This window comes from Lissotriton helveticus, chromosome 5_1, assembly GCF_964261635.1.
Source record: "Lissotriton helveticus chromosome 5_1, aLisHel1.1, whole genome shotgun sequence".
NCBI classification, from domain to species: domain Eukaryota; kingdom Metazoa; phylum Chordata; class Amphibia; order Caudata; family Salamandridae; genus Lissotriton; species Lissotriton helveticus.
This window is the reverse complement of record NC_136065.1, coordinates 22,520,281-22,539,140: the sequence shown is the minus strand read 5'-3', so window position 1 is coordinate 22,539,140 and position 18,860 is coordinate 22,520,281. Positions and strand designations below refer to the sequence as shown.

At 47.4% G+C, this 18,860-nt stretch overlaps 1 protein-coding gene across 12 annotated transcripts in view; it reads right to left on the bottom strand.

Moving 5' to 3' along the window:
• Window positions 1–18,860, bottom strand: part of LOC144754085 (uncharacterized) — a 716,823-nt gene that overhangs the window by 38,055 nt on the left and 659,908 nt on the right. For all 12 annotated transcript variants that reach the window (XR_013594649.1, XR_013594644.1, XR_013594647.1 and 9 more), the window contains one exon: window positions 1,090–1,166. The gene's annotated coding sequence lies outside the window, so the exon portion shown is untranslated. The remainder of the gene's footprint in view (window positions 1–1,089; window positions 1,167–18,860) is intronic.

Below are 18,860 nucleotides of genomic sequence, written 5' to 3'. Positions count from 1 at the left end.
CCCCCTAAGAGTCGCCCCAAGAACTTCTGGAGCCTATACAGGGCACATGTCGAGGTCAGCGCAGGCGAGGAGAGTGGAGAGCGGGATGGGGGTTCGACTGAGCTGGAGGTGACGGGGAGCCAGGAAGCGGGGCCTGACCGGAGGCGGGAGGAAGACCTGGGTTAGGTGCCCGGAGATAGTAACTAGCCCGGGTAGAAAGGGTGAGATGGGACTGTAGGAACGCTTAATGTATGTGTGGGATCCTGCTGGGGGGGTGGGCTGGGAGGAGGGATGGAGTTAGGTAGCTGTCCAGGGTTGCATGGCGCATCTCCCCCTCCTTCCCCTTTCCTCCCCCTCTCGGCGGAAGTCCGGGGAGACACGCGGGCATTACATTCAGAGACGTAGCTTGGACAGGCACACCAATGACAACACTGGGTGGGGGGGTAGTTGGGGTAGGTAGTAGATGTTTTCATTCACTGGTAGGGGGTGTTAGTCCGCAGATGCGGGGGCTGGGCTGAACGATTGCAGGTAACACATTGCGAAGTGCGGTCAGAGGTTGCAGAAAAGTCTGCGTTGGCCTGCTGGCCACTGACTCATTGGACATTGATTCACGGTGATATACTTGAATGCCGCCGGGCCTCCGGGATGTCGGCGAACAGGCTGTGTTCAATCCTGCTAGTGTGATCGAATGTATTAGTACAATACCAGTTCCCCGGCCCTCTAGGCTGCGAGATGTGCACCTTGTAACATGTTTTGGCAACGCAATAAAAGTTCTTAATAAAAAAAAAAAAAGAGAAAGAAAGAGGCAAAGAGGGCACAGAGCAAAGAGGAATAGCAGAAGAGCAGGCTGCTCTTCCACTAGAAAACTAGGGAATAGGCGCTGGCAGGAGCTTGCAGGTGGAGGAGGGCTTCGAAAACCTACCAGAGCAGCTCGGGCTGGAGCTTCAGGGCAGACCCTTATCAGTGGAGCTGCACGGGGTGAGAGAAGTGACTCTGACCATGAGGTCAGAGGATAAAGAAAGAAGACATGAAAGACGAGAAGAAGCCTGAAAAAGGAGAGCGGGGGTGAATGACCTTAAAGGTTCTCATCCTTTTTAAACTAACTCTTACCTTTTATTATTCCAAGTACTCCTGGAGGTAGAGGAAGCCACAGACCCTCCCCTGTCTGGATTACTAGTTAAAGGAACCTAGAAGGGATGAGGAGACAAAAGAAGAGTGTGAGCAGAAATTCGAGACCTTGCCCTAACTCACACTGTACTGGGAACAAGAATGGGAGAAACATCTCTTTTTTGTTACAATAAAAGTTTGAAACAGACTTCCAACTAGTAAGACCCTGTTTTTGCCCATTGGAGGGGGTGTCTAAACAGCCCACGCCTACACCCTATTGTTCTGCATTGTACCTGCTGTGTCAATATATTTTATTTATCGTATGTATTTCTTTACGGATCTTATATAGCACCTATCTACACACAGATATCTAGGTGTACAAATAACAGTTACAAGTAAATAACAAATCAGAAATACTTTGACCAACTAAAGTTGGGGGGAGTGACAAGCAAGGGTATTGTGAAGAGTGCTGGAGAGTTTCTGAACTGTCTCTGAAGAGGTTGACATCATAGGAACTGATTTTAAACATTCAAGTGTTGCTTGAAGAGAAAATATTTTTGTTTATTCCAGAAACAGTCAAATTCATCATGTCTGGTGTTGTCTGGAAGAGAGATCCTGAGTGAGGGGGCCATGCAACAGAATGATTTGTATAAGGCTTAGTAGGATTTACATTTCTTGCTTTAAAGACTGGGGAATTATTTGCTTATCTGCATTCTTTCACTGCCCGTGAAGTGGAGCATGGCAATTTGAGCATATTTAGCACATAGCTACCTATGCCTGTTCTTCCCAAAACTGACATGAAGAATGGCCAATCTAAGGAATCAAACATTTTAGCTACAACTAAAAAGACTTCCACAGTTGGAACTTCCAGGCAATGTAAGCAGATTAGACTACAGCAACACCCTACTGGCTTCTGCCAACGAGACGTTACTTTCGAAGCTTCAAGTTGTACAAAACGCAGCGTCTCATCTTATTTGTAACCTTCCCTTCGGGACAGCTTCCTCTCCTCTTCTGAAATCCCTGCACTGGCTGCCTGTTAGACAAAGAGTTGTTTTCAAAACCTGCTGCCTCACTCACAAGTCCCTAACAGGCAAAGCTTCCAAGTACCTTAGCCAGAAGCTTAAACCCTATTGTCCAGTTAGGACTCTTGAGGTCCAGCGACAAAGCCTTGCTCACCGTTCCACATATCAGAAAAACAAGAGCAGGAGGCAGCTCCTTTTCCTATGTGGCCCCCTTGTACTAGAATCAACTGACATACTATGGGGTAGATTAGAATCGCGGTTTTCCCGCATCCTCTGGGCCGGCGGAAGCCATCACCGGCCTGGAGGATGCGGGAAAACCGCAGCGGACCCACCAAAGACCCACCGCCACATTAGGATGGCTAGTGGGTCCTGGTTTCCGCCCGCAGCTTTTCCGCCGCGGTTGGCTTACAACCGCGGCGGAAAAGCTCTAATATGGTGGCGGTGTCTCTCAGACACCGCCAGCCATATTAGGATGGGCTTTAAAACATGCTTTTCCGCGGCGGGTTTTCTGCCGTGGAAAAGCATGTGGAACTTCACTGCGGGGGCCCGTTGCGGGCCCCCTGGGTGAAGGAGGGTGGGGGGGTGCACATGGGGGGTACCTATGATACCCCCCCTGTATTTGTATGCAGAAATCGGCAGGCACCGCACGGTGCCTGCCGCTTTCTGCATACAAATGCAATGTATGCATTTTTACCATTGCGGCGGGTGCAGCTTGAAGCCGCCCCCTCCGCAATGGTAAGAATAGAGGATGTGACCGCCTAATTGGACAGGAGGGAACTCCGCAGGCCATGCGAAGGTTCCCTTCTCCTCTATGGTCGCGGCCGGACTCAAGTCCGTCCGCGATCATAATGGGCCCCTATATTTGGATATGTCCTGACCACTGCAAATTTAGAAGGATGCTCAAAACAGTGCTTTTCTAATCTCTGAATTACTGCTGCCGGCAATCCTCTGCTGCGCCAAGATACCCCTTCTGGGGTGATTCGTACGTGATAACAAATTACCTTAACATAACATAACTTCCGGGGGTATCTGCTACATCAATGCAAACCAAGTTCTTAGAAGTTGCTCGGCCTGGCATAAATCCCACTCTATTAACCGACCATATTTACAGCAGGAGGAGTTTGAGTCACTGTGCTATTAAGCAGGCTAAGCTATGTTATCCACATCTGGAAGGTATATGACACAGTTTGTACTGTTTCTCCCTGATTTAAAAAAACAGCTGTAATCACAGCTTCTCTTGCTGTTGTATGAAGTGTATCGTTCTCCGGCACATCTTCGTAAAGTGGCTGTAAACGCGTTGCTAGGATGTGTTGATATGCCTTATCAAATTCTTTAGTAAATCTATCTGTGTGCCAGGCTATCTATAGCCCCTTTTATTTCACCAACTCCTATTGGTTCAAATAGCACAGCCCTTCTGGCATCATCTAACCGTGTCAATACAACATAATCTAGATATTGTTCTATCTTGGCGACCTTAGGGTGATACATAATATAACATTGGCTTTTAAGATGTGCCATCAGAGAAGCTGCTTAAAATTTCCAGAGAATGTCGTTAGTATACCCTCATTGTCGCTGACCATAGGATAATTCAGACACAATTAGTCGGTTTGACATACTGTCCATCTCATCCATTTGTTTTTAATATACACTGGGCCACTGGGAATAAAGTATTGGTTAGTGAGCTTCCCAGAGGTATTTTTAACACTCACTACACTTAATTACACCATCACATATAATACACAAAAAAAAGCCTGCTCCACTGTAATCAGGTGTCGCAGCACAGCTGGGCAGCATTCGCCTACCCATCTGGGAACCCAATGATGAAGCATGCCACCAACCAGGTTGGTGTGTGAGGGTTCTTTTAAAAGCCCCTGTGGTGCCCCACTCCACTAGGGTAACCTAGCTACTCATAAGTGGTCCGTCTTAGTTGATTATTACATATACCCTCATTGTTGCCCATCATGTTCTCATTGGGGTTCTCGGTTGTCAGAACAAAAGTGTTTTGGGGTCCTCGCGTGCAGTGGGCAATTATTATAACATTTATGACTTCAGTGAAAATTCCTATGACACAGAACTAGGACTACAGGCAACCTTTTATTTTGCGTAAGAGGATCTCCATTAATAGTCACAAACTTTAGGATAAAGTAGTAGTCTTATTTCTGAATGCGGCTCTTGGGCATAAGCAACAGGATAGAACCATCTCTTTTGACCCACATTAATTCTGGCACTTGACTATTTGAAAAGGTTTTTGTTTTATTATTTTGAAAATTAGCAAAACATTACATTGCACATAGCGAAATATTACAGACAATAAACATCTACATATCCAGCAATAAAACATGTTGTGGTGTCAGCCTTGAAGAACAGTTCTCCCAGTCTACAACAGGCCCGCCACTTTCCCCAAATGTTGCCATGCTTCAGAAGACATCCTCTTGCGGCAAATATGGACTTTTCCTACTTCGAACACCAGTCCACTCCTGAGTGCCATTCAGCTGCGAGGAAACCCTGTGGAATACCAGTGTTTGGCAATATCTCTGTTAGCAATCGTCATATCAATCCCCACCCGGGTCTGCTCACCCCAATGGCCTCCCAAGTGGTCCAGGATCTCCAGTGGAGTAAACCTTGGTAAGGGGTCTATCGAACCTCCCAGGACCTTTGCCAAAGAGGCAAACATCTTATGCCATTTGTCACTATGACAGGGCAGCCCCATTCCATGTGAAAGAATTATCCCATAGCCTTCCGGGAACGCATCCAGAATATCTGGGGTAGAGCTCTCATTAAGCCACATTTCTGTAAGAAACAGGGCGTTGGGCATTTTTCCCCTCAGTATTTCAGAGATCTCGTATTTATGTTTTGTTAACGACTGACAGTTCAGTGGGAGCAAAAGCAGTTTTGCCACCTGCTGTTTTGTGCGTTTTTCCGGTGTTAAATCCTTGTTACAGTTACCACATATCAGCAACTCAGTATCTACATTTATGTTGTGCCTACAAGACTTCAGGATAGGCATCAATAAATTATATAACTCATCTGCAGAGTACTTGATACTTTGTTGGGACCTCCAACCGGCAGGGGTTTTGGCCCCTGGTCCTGTCTGGGTGCGGACGGGAGCTGATGGGCTTGCCTTTGGCACACCTTCGACGCGTCGGCAGCGCGCCAGTTGCATGTGTCCGCTGCAGCATGCACCTGAAATAGGCAGAGAGCCTCAAAGGGTGGTCTGCCAACTTCCGTAACCAGAGTGAGTGCTGAGGCCAGATCCCGCCCTCCGCTCAAACGGCACAAACAGCCGCGGCGGACCTGGGCATGGACAGAAGATTAAAGAGACTTTGAGTCAACAGTTGAGGGTAAGTTAAAACTGCTTAAAATCAGTGGTCCGTGTAAACAACTATGCAATCCTGTATTTAAGGAATGTAATGTGCAAATACGCAAATACTCTCTAAAAGTGTTTCACCATAGAGCTAGCGTCTACCTATGCCTTCGATTGGTGTAACTGCCTGCTAATGCATGGCTGAATGACAGATCAATGGACATCAAGTTCACAATACATTCTGACCCCAAGACAATTGACTTTTTGGATATTTCCATTAAAGTGGAGCACAATTCCCTGTACACCACCCTTTTTCGGAAAGCAATGGAAAGAAACACATTACTGAGATACAGTAGTGATCATCCTAGAGGCTTGAGGGATGAATTGCCATTTGGGCAATTTCTGAGAATTCGAAGGAATTGCACACATAAGGATGATTACCTTGAAGAATCCGAAGGATTGCTCCATCGCCTTCTTGAGAGGGGATACCAGAGGAAACTAGTGAAACAAACTCGGAAAAGGGCATGGTTTAATCCGAGGGAGACTTTATTAACACCCAAACCACGCACCAATGACCCCTCAAACAAAATTAGATGTGTCACCACCTACGGCGCCCGCAGTAATGATATCAGACGAATCGTGAACAATCACTGGAAACTGATATCTGACAACCTTGAGTTAAGTGACCCACCAATGCATTAGTTCGAGCTAGAGTGTGAGGGACCATGTGGTCCACTCCCTTCTGGAGACCCCCACAACCCTCTATTCGCACTTTATGGCACCTTCCTGAGATCTTGGGCCATTACAAATGCGGCCATTGCAAAGCGTGTAACCTATCGAGACTAGACAACTGAGTTACAAACAGCACACTGTTGAATATAAAACTCACACGAGTTGCAACACCGCTGTTGTGATTTATGCCATCATTTGCCCATGCATTAAAATGTATATAGGACACATGCCAGAAAGTCAATGTTCACATCCTGCAACACTGCAGTAGGGTCAGGTGTGGTACCCTGGGGGCCCCTTTGGTAGAACACTTTCAGACACTCAAACACTCACCAGAGTCCCTAATGGGTGGTTCTTAAAAAGGTTACATTGGGCATTAGGGGCGGCGATATAAATTCAGTCCTCAATGTACCCGAGGGTAAGTGGATGCACTCGCTGGATACGGTCCAAGATGGGCTAAACAAACTAGATGCTACCACTGTACAGCTGTCTTGCCTCAACAATGATTGAACTGAACTATATATGTACCAGCACACCTCTATGTAATATCATGACATACCTGTAACTGCCCATGCAAGATTACAATCACTTATTACATTTGGGGGGGGGAAACGACATCAGAGCGACAGGTATGGGAATAGGCCTGAAGCTGGGATTCCAAACATGCCTTTCCGTACTTCAAAGTGTCTTTATTGCAATAAGGAATGTTTGTGCATCATAAACCTGTGTATAAAAGACGGAGCCTCAGAGAAACTTGTTAGAGCACCTCTTGAAGACATTGTGCGCGTGTCCGAAATGACAGGCTCTCCTCATGAGAAATAAAAATCTGTTCTTGCATTCCCGCTTCCAGCGCCCGTCTCTTTATTTGGTAACTGACCAAAATGGGAACTAAGAGGCGTCTTGTGCCAGCAGCCTGGGCATCGGTTGTAATTTGGGCTGTTTTTCCTCAATTGGCGTCCCAACGCGGGGCCCATCAGCGACATAAGGTCCAGTAAGAGAGGTCCAGACGATGGGGTGAACATCTGAACGATTGGAGTATACCTGCCTTGAGAGGGCCCTCGTCCGGCTGCCGATTGAATGAACTTCACCGATTCCGAACGGACCTCTCTCAAGCGACCTACTGTCCTGACTGGGATCCCACAGGAAAGCTGCGGTAAAAACATGGGAGTAAGATCACGATCGGGCGCTGGAAAGGGAAGGCGAAGAACTGTCCACACGGTCCGGTCCGGGTAAGGTTAAGTAGGACGTCTTTACGTCTGATTGATAGGATGGCTTTATCCATCTGATTGATTGATTGTTTATATTGGAATCGGTATTTAAATACTGGTATTGTTCATTGATTGGTTCATTTAGCCTTGGTTGCTACTTGAAGTATTGGTTCTCTTTGAGACATTCTCTGTTTGCAAACAGCGACGAATAGGAACGTTCCTCTCTCTTTGCAAATAGTGAAGGATAGGTAATGCGGACTTTTGTCCCCCATTGTAATCCGTCATGCCTATTTTTCTCCCCACTGATTGATTGGTTGCTCTGTTGCTCTTTGAGACATTCGCTGTCTACAAACGGGGAAGAATAGGAATATTCTGTCTCCCTTTGCAGATAGTGAAGGGTAGGTAATGCAGACTTTTGTCCCCCATTGTAATCCGTCATGCCTATTTTTCTCCCCACTGATTGTTTGTTATCGATTTTTATCGATTATCGTGCTTTTGAGATATTCCCTGTCTACAAACAGAGAAGAATAGGAATATTCTGTCTCCCTTTGCAGATAGCGAAGGATAGGTAATGCGGACTTTTGTCCCCCGTTGTAATCCGTCATGCCTTTTTTTCTCCCCACTGATTGATTGATTATCTGGACATTTATTGTTCAAGGAATAGTTCTTTTGAGGTATTCTCTGTTTGCAAATAACGTGGAATAGAAATATTCTGTCTAGTCTTTGCAAGTAGTGAAGGGTAGGTAATGCGGACCTTTGTCCCCCGTTGTAATCTGTCATGCCTATCTACTCCCCACTGATTGGTAAACTAGTTCCACCCGGACCATTTATTAGAGGTAGATCATCTGGCTCAACCGGAGGGCGCCCCTAATAACAAGCATTTGCAATGCAATAGGTCTCGCATTAGGAAAGTTTGAGCTATTGGTATTGTAAATTACACATTTTTTATTTATGTTTTGGTTTTGAAAATAGCGAAATTAATAGCTTTGTTATTTACAATGCCAATAGTTTTAACTTTCACAAATGTGACACCTATAGCATTTGTAATGCAATATGTGTTGCATTTACGGGACTTAGATGTATTGATATTACAAATAACAATGGCTTTTAATTTTTTTAAATAATTAATACTTAAATAAAAGGTACTGTAATTTAGAGTGTGGGCGATAGATAGAGTATGGACGATAGATAGAGTGTGGGTGATAGAGTGTGGGCGATAGATAGATAGATAGATAGATAGATAGATAGATAGATAGATAGAGTGAGTGCGATAGATAGATAGATAGATAAATAGATAGATAGATAGATAGATAGATAGATAGAGTGAGGGTGATAGATAGAGTGAGGGCGATGGATAGATAGATAGATAAATAGATAGATAGATAGAGGGCGATAGATAGAGTGAGGGTGATAGATAGAGTGAGGGCGATAGATAGATAGAGTGAGGGCGAGAGATAGATAGAGTGAGGCCAATAGATAGATAGATAGATAGAGTGAGGGCGATAGATAGAGTGAGGGCGATAGATAGATAGAAATACTACAGAAAACATAAGCTCTTGTGAATTAGAAGGCCAAGATTACTATGGGCAGTCAGAGATGTAGGGTGAGGCAGGGCTTTAAGTGGGAATAAAAAAAACTTTGGGGAGGGGTCTTTTAAACGGGTGTGGCCCATGTAACTAATTGCATTTATATAGTGGTTACTACCCTTGATGAGGCGTCAAAGAGCTTTTTCGGCGAGTAGTTCACCATTCTGCAGTATTTCTTTGTCATATCATAGTCATTTTTACCAAAACATGTAGGCACGCTTTAGGAGCAGAGAACCATTACACACAGATGTTTTAAAGGCTGGATTGAAAGAAGCTAGATGCAGTGACCTCCAATAGCGATTTGCAGTCTTGGGGGCTGTTTCCTCACAGTCGCTGGAGGAGGAGCATCCAGTTAGCCAGTACCAGGCTATTAATGAATGCGGACAATCGTGGTGCATATGTGAAGCATGAGATCTTCACAGCCCTGTTGTAACTTATCCAGATGCTTATGACGAACCAGAAAAAAACATAGAACAGTGGTGACCGTCTTGGAACGGGACTGTCTTTTGGAAATAAGGTGCCCACTTAAATGGTGAAATACAAAAATTGCTGTGCCACACATTTAATGTGTGCACATACAAATATTGCGATGCTGTCCGGGCCTTTCTGCCTCAATATTCTGGAATTTAACTGTAGCATTAAAGAATGAGGGGGTTTAAGTTATTAATGAGGGGGGTAATGCAGACACGTACCCGACCGTGACCAGTTAATGTAACCCCTGTTGCCTGTTGGCGCGAAGCTTATTTTTCTTAGATAATGCAGACAGGCACCCAGCCGGGACCCGTCAATTTGACCCCTGTTGCCTGTTGGCGTGAAGAATATTTTTTTCTATTTATACTCTTTCTAGAATGGTTGAAAGTGAGTGCTGAGAACTGCCATGACGGAAACGTTGATGGGGAGCTTGCCACAGAATGCTTTAGAAATACCGCTAATGCGAGAACACCGTCGCCCACTCGCCAACATCAGTGCCCAAAATGTTTCAAAAACTTTGATGGCTGTGGCCACCAGTTACAGTACTGACAGAGTCAGGGAGGCCACTGCCAGAAGTTGGAAGGCCTACATTTTCACACCATGATCTGTGAACAACATAAGTTTGTGAACAGTGTGCCACTAATTACATTGAGGCGCAGCCTCACATGTAAGCAAATATAATTAACAAGCCTTGGAAGAAGATCTGAGACTTCCGCCCGTCTTACCTCAAGGGGTGATAAGAAAGGGCTGTGTACAAGGCTCGCCAGGCCTGAAGGTAAAAGTCACACTTCAATAAATAGTCAAGAAGAGCAGGAGAAGGAAGCCTTTTATGAGGACGAGAGAGCAAGAATTCATGAAGACAAGGTGGCGGGAGAGGGGAGTTGGGGGATGGGGACAGGAGGCGGGGGTAGGTGGATCTGCTGAGGAGGCCTCAGTGGAGATGGCGTTAACTGCTGAAAGGGCCAGCTCACAGCTCAGAGAGCGAGAGTGGGTGGGGAGGGCGATAGACCGTGTACTGCCGAGGGACATGTGCTCAAAGGGGCAGATTACAATAGGTGCTCCTCCCCCATACACACACACACACACACACATACAATGGCCTTGGACAGAGAGAGGGGGGGACAAGGGACAGGAGTGAGGACAGGAAGGAGCACAGGACTGGGGAAGTTCGGGGGCAGGGAGGTGCGGCGAAGAGCGAGCTGGATGTCACTTCCTCCTGGTTTTCCCTAAATGTAAGAGTCTTGAGTCGTCTTTTTTGTTGTTCTTGTACTTTCACTATTCTCTGCTACTGTGATAACACATTCTTGAGTTTGCTTCTAATTACACCCAAGCTCTGAAGATCTCCTCCTTGCCGAGAGACAAGCCAGTTGGTAGTGAGCGCATCAAAATACCATCATAAAGTAGCTTCTATACTCCTTCCTGTACCATTAATGAAGAAGGAAACCCATGTGTGCTCCCTCTGCTTCACGTGCCCCGTCTCCAGCAGTATCACCTGCATCCTTAGCAGAGCGGAAGTGGAGCTTATCATTCGCGCCTTCGGTTTCCTTCCCACACGTCAGGTTCGTCATCGGGGGCTTGTGAGAGCCACTAAGCGCAGCGCACGCGCCGCATCCTTCGGCAGCTGCAGATGATGGGAAGAGACGGCTTCCCAGGCTCCCCGGTTTCTCTTCCCACTCAGGCATCTTCCTGGCTCCCCCACTCCCATTCCAGCGGTGTGTGATGGCGCTTGTCAGCTGAGAATAACACTTGGGATAAGTGATGCTTTAATGCAACTAATGCACTAAAAATGGACTCCCTGTGGTGCACGGGGCTGGGTTTCAGTCTCTGGGCTATTACAGTTCTGTGGCACAGGGCAAAACATTGTCTGAGCCAAGAGGAATATTAGAAACACACATTTCAAACTGAACGAAAGTAGAAAGTTAAAAGCTACCTAATCATGTGTAACTTTTCTTTGCAGATTTCATAGTGTTGAACACAGAAACATATATAAATAACAAGTAAGCAACATTCATTAACAAGCACTCGTGCCGGGCGGGGCGCAGGATCCTTACCAATAGTAAACAAGCAAAACAAGTGACGTCAGGCGGGCGCGTGCACTTCCGCGCAGGCGCAGAGTGTTCTTGGTCGCTTCTCCGGCACCCGCCCGCCCATCCATCGGGAGCCGGGCAGAAGGAGCCCACATGAAAACAGGACAAGAAGAGAGCCCGGTGAGGTGAGGTGAGGTAAGGGGGGGGGAGCGTGTGTGTGTATGCAGTGTGTGTGTGTATGCGACGGCGGGGGTGGGTTCTCTGTATGCGTGTGTGTATGTGCGCTCGTGTGTGTGTCTCTGGTGAGGTAAGGGGGGAGCGTGTGTGTATGCAGTGTGTGTGCGCGCATGTGTGCGCGCATGTGTGCGCGCATGTGTGTGTATGCCACGGAGGGGGTGGGTTCTCTGTATGTATGGGTGCGTGCATGGGTGCTCGTGTGTGTGTGTGTGTGTCTCTGGGTATGCGCATGCGTGTTGGTGCTTGCTTCCGAGGCAGGAGAGGGGCACGGCGCTGTGCGCGCCCACGAGGTGCAATCTGCGCTTGTGCACCCTCTTGTCCTCATTCCCAGAAACGGGTGACTATAGATATCTTCGCAGACTAGCAATGCTTCGCATTGCTTACGACTAGCTCGACCTAAAAAGGACATATGTAAAATACTAAGTAATCACCGTATCCTGTTAACAGAAACTTTAGCACAAAACACACTAGAAAAGGAAGGAAAAAGAAATCGAGCAAAATCAGTAGGCCACTGATGAGTTTTTTTTTACTTTGCTAGAAATAAGAAATGTTAGAAATAGCCCGCAATAAGAAACATGAAAGTGGTGAGAGAAGCCAAGCTTGACATCACGGCAGCCACGAGGTAGCTAGGCTCCGCCGCCCCTCACTGCTCCAACCATGTCTGTCCCACCGCCCGCCACGCCCAATAACGGTAACATAAGATAGATACAAGTCAGCAGATACCTACCCCCATTCCGGAAGCTCCCGAAGTGCAACAGGTCCACGGTTACGCCCATCCGGAAGAGGAGACCTCGACACGTGCAGGGCGGGGCCCGGCTGGCCGCCATCGGCCGGAGAGGTCGTGGGGTGGATGGCCCGGAATGTAATGGTCCTCCCATCCTCTTCTGGCGCCTTGCAGGCCACGGGGGGGGGATGTCTTGCTTATGCCTCCGACCCCCCCCCCTCTCTCATCGCCTGGTCCGGCCATCACGAATGTCAGCGCCAGGAGACGGCGTGGGGTGCACTGGGAGGGAGAGGCGGCGCGGACGAGCCTCTCCCACCTCCCCAGGTGGAGGCCCCTCAGCTGCATCCCCAACGCTCCACTCACCCGACAAGGGTTCGTCCACTCTTGCGGTGCAGCGACGCTCCACTCACCCGACAAGGGTTCGTCCACTGTTGCGATACAACGGCGCTTCGCCCGAACCAGCTGAGTTCCTCCCACTCTTGGGACACAGCGCTGCACCCCTGCGCCTCACCCACCAAGCTGAGTTGCGCCCACCCCTCTTGCGGTGCAACGCCACGCCCGACAGGCTGGAGTCCGTCTGCTCTTGCGATCCAGCGACTGCCGGTTGCCGCGGAACTCATAAAATGGCGGTCGACTCTGCAGGATTGGGCCTGGCGTGCAAAGATGGCCTGGTCGCTTGTCAGCTAGAAAATGAGTCCCCCGTCCAGAAGCGTTCTCCTCAGCTTTGAAGATTCTACGAGAACTGCAGGGGCCCCCGACCCCCGCGGGCCCCCCGATGGGGAATGACTGCCATGATTGCCCGCGGAACGACCAAGACGTAGCCACGAGACGTTGGTGCTCTCATGCTGGCGCCAGCCTCAGTTTGAATGACCAAAATCCTGCAGACTACCAATTTGATCAGTTCCGGTGGAACACCAGTATGACCCGGTAGGAAAGATTGTTGCCCCCCCCCCCCCTTTTTGACTGATGGTTCATATCGCCGGCCCCTTCTGTTGCCCTTTAACGAAACTTTTGGACTGCCGAAAGAGGCCAACCACGAGTTGGTGGAGACATTTTGACTATACTTGGACCTGCCTGACCTCACCCAAAATGGCGCCGGTACAAATGAAACTCGCAACTCCCTGTTGTGTTCCGGTTGCTCAGCCTTGATATCATGAGATATGTATGCAGTTTTTGAAGCGCATGGCGGGAGGGGATGGGTACTGATTGAACATTCGGACAATGAATTGATATTAAGTTCTGACGCGTCATTGAGTACCGTATTATTGAAAGTTCGAATTTTCGACACTTATGGTACTTGCCCACAATGAATTTTCGATATGATCTTATTGCACTTGTCGCACCTTTATGAAATCAACGACCACCGACTCCGTTACGTTTTCCTCAAATAAATATCCCCTCATGTACAGTTCCAGTCTGCTCCGTGGCCGGACCACGTGGTTGTAGGCCCGTATTTGTGCGCCAACATTTTTAAATAAAGTTTTTTTTTTTTAAAACAAACATAGTTGTAGCGCTTAGATTGGTAAGTTTCGAATAAATGGCCACTGTTTCCGATATAAGTAAAATACAGGTGAAATGAAGCAACTCGATTACTTAAAGGTTAAAAAGCAAAGTACACAGAAATATTGCAAATGTGAATGGTCCAGGTTTGTTGTGTGTGTGTGTTTTTATTTTTTTTATTTTTGTGCAACGTAAAGCAATCGATAAAGATCCCGGTATTTAACCTTTACTTTATATGCCACATGTATCAGGGAAGTTGTTTCAGATGCCCCTAAACCACTCCAAAGGAATGCCACCTAGCCCCTCTAGTTTCCGTGCCTGATGAACAAAAACGACCCTGTACCACTATAGACCATCCCTCCTCCTCGAAGGAGAGCACGAGTTCACCCCCCCACTTTACACTGACTGCCCTTTGTTTTGACCCTTCCCTACACACGATCCGTAATACCACACTTGGGCGAACTATGCAATACACAGTCCATCGATGATTATCTCTCCCGCACTACCGGTCCCTCTGGGCTTAAACGCCGAGATGAAAGGGACTGCATCCCGCGGAGATAGGTCGAGGAATGTGGTAAGTAAAAGCATTTTCGGGTTTATGCGCGCTGATGTGTTTTAAAACGCTGCCCCCACCCCTTCTTTTTCCCTTCTTTCTGCAGGTCACATCGGAACGTCGACTAAAGTATGGAGAAGACCTAAGCAACACGCCATGGTTCCGCGGGGAAAAATTGTATATTATCTATGGGGACTGCCCCTGAGAACGTGACGAATTTGTGTGATATGAATGCACGCGTGTATGCCCTGATGTGTATAGCTCGACTGAATACACGTTGCACACGTTTGGATTGATAAGAGAAATGTTTTATGTATGACTTAAGTGATGATCGAACGACCGATGGAATGGGGAAAAGGGGTCTGAACATGGTGCCTATACACGACGAACAAACAAAGATATAGCACTCCCTTACTTAGAAACGACTGTCTCTCTCTCTCTGAACCCAGCGACTGAAAGGGTGACCTGAAGCAGAAACTTGGCGGGTTATTGCAGTATGACAAAATATGACTCCAACCGGCACCCCAAATAATGCAACCAAGAATGACGTGCACCCATGAGTAAATTCATACGATAACTAAATAGGGAAAGGTTCAGGAATATTCCGGGGTGAGGTTTACCCAAGTACCCTCCTCTTGGAAGACTAGGAATATTGTCAATGTTTAAGATTTACCACCTCCTTCTTGCACCCTCATAGACATGAAACTCAAAGCTGCCCCATTGTTCTCCCGACTGACACCCTCCGTTGCCTCAGCCTGGATACCCATTCGCTAAAAATGATTCGAAGATCCCACCGTGAGTATTAGCCCGACCAGGTTAGTTCCCGAACAATTGACAAAGGTGTAAGTATTTGCAACCGAGGCCACCAGCAAAGGCAGCCAGATGAATTAAGTAGGATACTAAGGATGCGCAGCATGCAGGAAGAAATATTTTTGGCCAAGTACTGTTCTATGTTTTGTCTTGGATTTTTGTATATAATACATGTACTATTCCCCCCCCCGCCTGAATTCATGTGTACGTAATGTATGGATCTACGTCGTCCCTCAGCCTGTGTTTCTATATAACTTGACCCCTGCTGTTCTGTGTTGTATGCGCACTAAATGGCCTATTATTGTACACGTTTCTCTCTCTCTTTCTCTCTCTCTCTCTCTCCATGTCGTACGTGTACCGAATAGTTCGTTTAAAATGCGGACGACTCTCTCTCTCTGAGGGTCCCCCTGTTCCCTCTTCCTTTGTGTGGTAACGTTGTGCCCTGCCGGCACAAGCCTAATTGGTTTTCGAACACAAAGGTGTTCGGCAAAATTGACAGAAACTAAAACAATTGTAATTTGCCATATTACTACCTCTCCTTTCTGTAAAATGATGGAACTTGAATTGGCTAAGAAGGAAAGGACAGGTAAGACTACTGATGTCCCCTAATCTGGCCTTTTTTATAATATAGGGGGACTATATGTCAGTGGCCTTCTGTTCTCAGTTCGTTAGAAACACAATCCCCAATGCCCAGATTGCCCCACCTCTCTGCACCCAAGTACGGATGTCCAAAGCGTCCTCGTTTCTCCCGATTGACCCCAGCTCCATATCCCGAAGTATAACTGATGACCCTGATTAACCGTTGCTCCCCGAGAAAAGAATGTTTAGCCTCCGTCCCTCTCTCATGATGATAGAAGACTGTCAGGGCTCGGGTTAGAAAGACGAGTCTCTACCGAAGGATCCGATTTCGAGTTTGATGGAATACGCAGTTGATAGGAGTCTGACTTCTCTCCATATACGTCATGAATGAACGCCAAATAGACTTAGTACAAACTCAGTAGAAATGCCCGCATACATACTCCATAGTGATAACTTCTGACCGTGACCGATGAACGTATCCCCAACTACTTAAGATTGGGGGCGGAATTGAAATGTATAAATGTCTTCTCCTGCCAGTTCTCTAAAGCTTGTTTTGTACCCATTCAAAGATACACAATCACCGGAGGAGAGGGGCCGGACGTGACGCACAGCCTGGCCGCAGATCATGAAGCACATGTGACCTCGACCAAAGGTGGAGCCGCAGAGCAACGAGACGCGGGACGAGGCACCACTCTCAAACACGGAAAATGAAAGGATGGAGGGCTGCCTTGAAGCCCTCTGCTTGCTGACCCACGCATGCCAGAAGTCCCCGCCCCTTTGAGCCCGATTGATGGGCCTGCCTGCTCGTTATCCTTTGCTCCCTTGGTTTGTCTCAAAGATCTGATCCCACTCCGCCCTCTCTTCCCTCGATTATCCGACAACCCCTTTTTTTTTTCACATGGATTTTGACTCAGAGAAGAAGAACAGCATTTAGGTAGAATAGGGTTTGCCACGGAAGGAGAAAGAAATGCAGGTGCCCAGCATGAGGCACCCTTAAAAAGATTAGTTAGGGAACAGGACTGTGGTCTAACAGCAGAGGACAGGTCGCACCCTGCGACGTGTAAGGATGGATCCGAGCTGGACCTATAGCTCCACCGCCGGTGCTCAACAGCGCCAACGGAAGAAAACAAACTACCAGAGCCTACCAGTGATGGCTCACTGCTAAAAAGACACTGTGGCGAAGACCCCCCCCCCCTTTCCGAACTTTCTAACCCCCCCCCCTGACTAATTGCTTGTATTGAACTGAATTCCTCCCTCAACCATTTTGTATTACTTTCAAAATGTTTCATCGGTCACTTTTAACTGTACATTGATACCACCGGAGAGAAGAGTCAGAACATGGTTCCATAATGTGTCGGAACATTTCCTTGATTGACTTCAACTGAGTAGTATACCGATCTCTAGACTCGTATATATAACACGACAAATGTAAATTCATATGTCTTGCACCTCGTCTATCGCATCGACTGCACATGGTTATATGCAATCCGCCAGTATTGACAAACACTATTTCATTGACCACACATGGCTATATGTACACCCCGTCAGTTATGATAAACCCGGAAATGAACTAACTTATGTTAAAAAGCGGCGACTGTGGAAAATGACAATGTATATGTACATAAGCGGCGTTCATTTGTGTTCACCATACCCCTCGCTGTAAGCAGAACGAATACCGCGAAGTATTGACCGCATCATCCCGCCAGCGTAGGCCCATGCACGCACGTACACGACAGCCATTTTAGGCACCAAGGCTTCTCTGCCCGTTTGTTAAATCCCCAGCACCACCCCCCCCGTTGAACACCCCCCCTCTCTCATGCATAGGCCATAAAACCCTCTCCCTCTGCGCGACCCTGCTCTAAAAGTGACACCCCTGTCTGACCGACACCCCCTGCATTCCTCCCAGGAACACCCTTCCCCTCTTCTGATGACCCCCCCGGCTACACCTGGCCTCTCGACCCGGTCCCAAGTCATAAAACAAAGCCTCATGGATGTACACCCCCCTGGCCCCACATAGCAAAACGTGATACACCAACCGAAGTGCCCGATCTTATCGCCTGCCCAACCTTAGATCTGACCACCCCCTCTTGCCCTCGTGTCCTGTTGGAATGTCCGGCTGCAAGATTACAATCACTTGTTACATTTGGGAGGGGAAACGACATCCGAGCGACAGGTATGGGAATAGGCCTGAAGCTGGGATTCCAAACGTGCCTTTCCGTACTTCAAAGTGTCTTTATTGCAATAAGGAATGTTTGTGCATCATAAACCTGTGTATAAAAGACGGAGCCTCAGAGAAACTTGTTAGAGCACCTCTTGAAGACATTGTGCGCGTGTCCGAAATGACAGGCTCTCCTCATGAGAAATAAAAATCTGTTCTTGCATTCCCGCTTCCAGCGCCCGTCTCTTTATTTGGTAACTGACCAAAATGGGAACTAAGAGGCGTCTTGTGCCAGCAGCCTGGGCATCGGTTGTAATTTGGGCTGTTTTTCCTCACTGCCATAACACTGTATTTATACTTGGGTGCAGATACCTTGAGGATATATTCATCATGTTTTTACCATCATACACTCACATTATTGATGTTTATCATTGGCTGTTTATCTAGAACAATTGTAATTTGTCATAGGACAGGATTGCCGACTGCATATGACAATCCTAGCGCCGGTGCCCGATGTCTAGACCTGCACATTTGCTTTACTCTGTGGCAACGTTCTGTATGCAAAACTTTCCTTTATATGTATTGCTGACACACTCTCTTGATGTATTCAACATTTAGGGCCTGATTATCATCTCGCTAGGAAAGCCCTCCGATCGAATTAGATCCGGAGGGCTTTCCGAACGTAACGTGCTCCGGGATTCCGAACGAGCAAGTACGATGCAGCCGTATGCTTACAGACTCAGTTCGCTCGGTCTCCCATTGAGCTCTATGGAAGCTTGTGTACAGACGAATACACAGGCTTCTTGCAAAAAGGGGTGGGTGGGGAAAAGCATACTGTAGGAAGGTAGATCCCTGACTATGGTTGC